The 6,029-nt window shown below is 41.1% G+C and overlaps 1 pseudogene; it reads left to right on the top strand.

The window, feature by feature from the left end:
• Positions 1-3,647: 3,647 nt before the first annotated feature.
• Positions 3,648-5,590, top strand: LOC100986545 (heat shock cognate 71 kDa protein-like; annotated as a pseudogene).
• Positions 5,591-6,029: the final 439 nt, after the last annotated feature.

Here is a 6,029-nt window from a genome sequence, read left to right as displayed (position 1 = left end):
TTTCCCACCTTACTAATTCTAGTTCAGGGTCACAAGTAGCCAGAGGCCATCCCAGCAGCTCAGGGTGCAAGGTAGGAACCAATACTGGACAAGACTCCATTTCATTGTAAGGCACATTCACACCCTCACCCACACTCATTCTTTTTCTTCTTGAGACGGAGTCTCGATCTGTCACCCAACCTGGAGTGCAATGGCATGATCTTGGCTCACTGCAACCTCCACCTCCCGGGTTCAAGCAATTCTCCTGCCTTTGCCTCCCCAGTAGCTGGGACTACAGGAACACATCACCAGGCCCAGCTAATTTTTATATTTTTAGTAGAGACGGGGTTTCACCATGTTGGCCAGGCTGGTCTCAAACTCATGACCTTAGGTGATCTGCCCACCTCGGCCTCCCAAAGTGCTGGGATTACAGGCATGAGCCACCATGCCTGGCCCACACTCTTACTGGGACAATGTAGACATGCCAATTAACCTAATGTGCACATCTTTGGGTTGTGGGGGAAAACTGGAATACCTGGAGAAAACACACACAGAGACAAAGAGAGAAACTGTTAACTCTATACAGACAGTGGCCTTGGCCAGGAATTGATAACATTAGCGGAGGACCTGCATACATATGTAATAATACGTACAATATTATATAATTATGAGTGATTATAGTATTATAACAATTACCTAATGTAAATGACAAGTTGATGGGTACAGCAAGCCAACATGGCACATGTATACCTATGTGACAAGTCTGCATGTTGTGCCCATGTACCCTAGAACTTAAAGTATAATAATAAGAAAATTGCTTATTTCTATGTCAGTGTAGATTATTTTGTCAACTGCATTATTTATTACAATTTTTCAAAGTATAGTAAAATCTGACTTACATGCACCTTTAAAAAAAGACTTGTTTGGGATATTTGAAGTTTTTGGATGGCTAAGATTTATTTTTTACATATCAATTTATTTCTAAATGCATGCTTTTAAACTTAAACTGAAAGAATAGATTTTATCTGAAAATTGTAATAGTTTTCAAATTCTCTTTCAAACTTGTTTATGAACATGTATGGCATAGCTTAAATAAGACTGTGCAAACTCTTTTGTGTTCTACTTTTTAAATATTACTTTTTTTGTTCACTTTCCCATATTTGCAAGCCTCACATAGTTGCCATTTTAAATATGTTTTTGTGATTCACCAATTTTTCTACCAGTCAGAGAGCAGCACGAGAGAGGAAATGAAAGCATCTGGCTCTGAGCCCTTACCAGGTGTACTTGTAAGGTTCCAAATACTCACATGGGGTATTAGTCCATTTTCACACTGCTATAAAGAATTACCCAAGACTGGGTAATTTATAAAATAAAAAGGTTTAATTGACTCACAGTTACGCATGGCTGGGGAGGCCTCAGAAAACTTACAGTCATGGTGGAAGGGGAAGCAGGCATGTCTTACATGGCAGCAGGAGAGAGAAAGGAGTGAAGGAGGGACTTCCAACACTTATAAAACCATTAGATCTTGTGAGAACTCACTCACCATCACAGGAGCAGCATGGGGGAAACCACCCCCATGATTCAATAATCCCTTTGCCCAATTGTAATCCCTCCCTTGACATGTGGGGATTACAATTTGAGATGAGATTTGGGTGGGGACACAGAGCCCAACCATATCACATGCGGTGCATGATTGTTCTTGGTGTTAGCTTACAAGATCCAAGTATTTCTCACAGGGTAATGTGAAAATTGCACCAGCAGCTGCATTGAAAAAAAAAATCAGTGGACACCAAGAACAATCATGCACCCCATGTGATATGGTTTGGCTCTGTTCAAAGAAATCAGAGATGACACAAACAAATGGAAAAACATTCTGAGGCAGGAGACTAGGGTCTGGAGGCAGGGAACCTAAGGCTGATTCATGCTGACTGAATATCACAGGCTATTCCCCTTTCAATTCCTCCTTTCTCTTTGTGGCAGTTGCTGCGTGGCAGTTGGAAAATGAAAGTACCTCTGATTGGTCCCTTTCCACAACCAATCAGACTGGTCATGGCCCACTACTTTATTTGCATAGAGTGAGCCAATGGGAAACCTCTAGAGGGCGTTTAAACCCCAAAATATTCTGTAACTAACGCTCTTGAGCTGCTTGCTTGAGCCTCCCCTGACTCTGTGGAGTGTACTTTCATTTAAAATAAATCTCTGCTTTTGCTGCCTTGTTTTGTTTGCATGTTTTGTCCAATTCTTTGTTCAAAATGCCAAGAATCTGGACAACTACCCTCAACAGTAACAATTCCCTGCTCATGGATAGGAAGAATCAGTATCACTAAAACGGCCATGTTGTCAAAAGCAATTTACAGGTTCAACGCTATTCTTATTAAACTAACAATGACATTCCCCACAGAACTAGAAAAAAAGCTATTTTAAAATTCATACAGAACCAGAAATGAACTGGAATAGCTAAGGCAATCTTAAGCAAAAAGAACAAAGCTATAGTGATCAAACTACTCAACTTTAAACTATAGAGGAGGGCTACATTAATCAAAACAGCATGGTACTGGTACAGAAACAGACACACATACCAGTGGAACTGAACAGACGCCCAGAAATAAGGCCACACACCTACAACCATCTGATCTTCAACAAAGCTGACAAAAACAAGCAGCAGGGAAAGAATTCCCTATTGAATAAACTGTGCTTGAATAACTGATAGCCACATGATATACAAGATATACAAAAATTATCTTTACAAGATATACAAAAATTAACTCAAGATTGATTAAAAACTTAAATGTAAAACCCAAAACTATAAAATCCCTGGAAGACAACCTAGGCAATACTATTCTGGACATAAAAATGAGCAAAATTTTTATGATGAAAATGCCAAAAGCAATCACAACGAAAGCAAAAATTGACAAATGGGATCTAATTAAACTTATGAGCTTCTGCCTAGCAAAAGAAACTATCAACAGAGTGAACAGACAATCTACAGAATGGGAGGGAATATTTGTGAACTATGCATCTGACAAAAGTCTAATATTCATCATCTATAAGGAACTCAAATTTACGACAACAAGAAAACCCCTCAAAAACCTCATTTAAAAGTGGGCAAATCCTGGGTGTAGTGGCTTATGCCTATAATCCCAGAACTTTGGGAGGCCAAGGCAGGAGGATCACTTGAAAACCAAGAAAGACCCTGCATAGCCAAAGCAAGAAGAAGCAAAAAGAACAGATCTGGAAGCATCACATTACCCAACTTCAAACTATACTGTAAGGCCATAGTCACCAAAACAGCATGGTACTGGTATAAAAATAGGCACATAGACAAACGGAACAGTATAGAGAACCCAGAAGTAAAGCCAAATACTTACAGCCAACTGATCTTCAAAAAACTGAACAAAAACATAAAGTGAGGAAAGGACACCCTATTCAACAAATGGTGCTGGGATAACTGGCAAGCCACATGTAGAAGAATGAAACTGGATCCTCACCTCTCCCCTTATACAAAAATCAATCCACGATGGATCAAAGACTTAAATCGAAGACCTGACACCATAAAGCTTCTACAAGATGACATCAGAAAAAACCCTTCTGTCACTGAACTCACCTGCAGCTCTCAGGGTTTCTGTGTCTTTCTTTGTAGCCAGAGCCAGGCCTACATATCAGCAACCATGTTGAAGGGAACTGCAGTTGATATTGATATTGGCACCACCTACTCTTGTGTGGGTGTTTTCCAGCACGGGAAAGTAGAGATAATTGCCAATGATCAGGGAAACCGAACCACTCCAAGCTATGTTGCCTTTACAGACACTGAACGATTGATCGGTGATGCCACAAAGAATCAAGTTGCAATGAACCCCACCAACACGGTTTTTTGATGCCAAACATCTAATTGGATGGAGATTTGATGATGCTGTTGTCCAGCCTGATGTGAAGTACTGGCCCTTCATGGTGGTGAATGATGCTGGCAGGCCCAAGGTCCAAGTGGAATACAAGGGAGAGACCAAAAGCTTCTACCCAGAGGAGGTACCCTCTATGGTTCTGACAAAGATAAAGGAAATTGCAGAAGCATACCTTGGGAATACAGTTACCAATGCTGTGGTCACAGTGCCAGCTTACTTTAATGACCCTCAGCATCAGGCTACCAAATATGCTAGAACTATTGCTGGTCTCAATGTACTTAGAATTATCAGTGAGCCAACTGCAGCTGCTACTGCTTACAGCTTAGACAAAAAGGTTGGAGCTGAAAGAAAAGTGCTGACCTTTGACCTGAGAGGTGGGACTTTTGATGTGCCAATCCTCACTATTGAGGATGGAATCTTTGAGGTCAAATCTACAGCTGGAGACACCCACTTGGGTGGAGAAGACTTTGACAACCGAATGTCAACCATTTTATTGCTGAGTTCAAGAGCAAGCATAAGAAGGACATCAGTGAGAACAAGAGAGCTGTAAGATGCCTCCATACTGCTTATGAACATGCTAAGCGTACTCTCTCTTCCAGCATCCAGGCCAGTATTGGGATCGATTCTCTCTATGAAGGAATAAACTTCTATATGTCCAGTGCCTGTGCCCGATTTGAAGAATTGAATGCTGACCTGTTCCATAGCACCCTAGACCCCATAGAGAAAGCCCTTCAAGATGCCAAACTGGACAAGTCAAAGATTCATGATATTGTCCTGTTTGGTGGTTCTACTCATATCCCCAAGATTCAGAAGCTTCTCCAAGACTTCATCAATGGAAAAGAACTGAATAAGAGCATCAATCCTGATGAAGCTCTTGCTTATGGTGCAGCTGTTCAGGCAGCCATCCTATCTGGAGACAAGTCTGAAAATGTTCAAGAGTTGCTGCTCTTAGATGTCTCTCCTCTTTCCCTTGGTATTGAAACTGCTGGTGGAGTCACCACTGTCTTCATCAAGCATAATACTACCATTCCTACCAAGCAGACACAGACCTTCACTACCTAGTCTGGCAACCAGCCTGGTGTGCTTATTCACAGGTTTATGAAGGTGAGCGTGCCACGACCAAGGATAACAACCTGCTTGGCAAGTGTGAACTCACAGGCATACCTCCTGCACCCTGTGGTGTTCCTCAGATTGAAGTCACTTTTGACACTGATGCCAATGGCATCCTCAATGTCTCTTCTGTGGACAAGAGTACAGGAAAAGAGAACAAGATTACTATCACTAATGACAAGGGCCATTTGAGCAAGGAAGACATTGAATGTATGGTCCAGGAAGCTGAGAAGTAGAAAGCTGAAGATGAGAAGCAGAGGGACGAAGTGTCATCTAAGAATTCACTTGAGTCGTATGCATTCAACAAGAAAGCAACTGTCTAAGATGAGAAACTTCAAGGCAAGATTAATGATGAAGACAAACAGAAGATTCTGGACAAGTGTAATAAAACTATCAACTGGCTCGATAAAAATCAGACTGTCGAGAAGGAAGAATTTGAACATCAGCAGGAAGAGCTGGAGAAAGTCTGCAACTCCATCATTACCAAGTATACCAGAGTGCAGGAGGCATGCCAGGAGGAATGCCTGGGGGATTCCCTGATGGTGGAGCTCCTCCTTCTGATGGTGCTTCCTCAGGGCCCACCATTGAAGAGGTTGATTAAGCCAACCCAACTATAGATGTAGCGTTGTTCCACACATTTTGAAACATTGAAGGACCTAAATTTGTAGCAAATTCTGTGGCGGTTTAAAAAAGTTCAGCTAATATAGTAAGTAACTGGGTAGTCTCAATACTTGAATATGGAACATATGCACAGGGGAAGGAAATAACATTGCACTTTATAAATACTGTATTTTAACTGGAAAATGTAGTGTCTTAAATAAAAACTGTTTTACATTGGCACCATAAAAAAACATAAAATCCTTCTAGACATTGACTTAGGCAAAGACTTCGCGACCAAGAACCCAAAAGCAAATGCAACAAAAACAAAGATAAATAGGCGGGACTTAATTAAACTAAAAAGCTTCGGCACAGCAAAAGAATCAGCAGAGTTAACAGACAACTTACAGAGTGGGAGAAAATTTTCACAATTTCTACATGTGA

Source organism: Pan paniscus, chromosome 1 (assembly GCF_029289425.2).
Source record: "Pan paniscus chromosome 1, NHGRI_mPanPan1-v2.0_pri, whole genome shotgun sequence".
NCBI lineage: Eukaryota > Metazoa > Chordata > Mammalia > Primates > Hominidae > Pan > Pan paniscus.
Note: the sequence above shows the minus strand (reverse complement) of the source record. Positions and strands in the feature narration are given on the sequence as shown.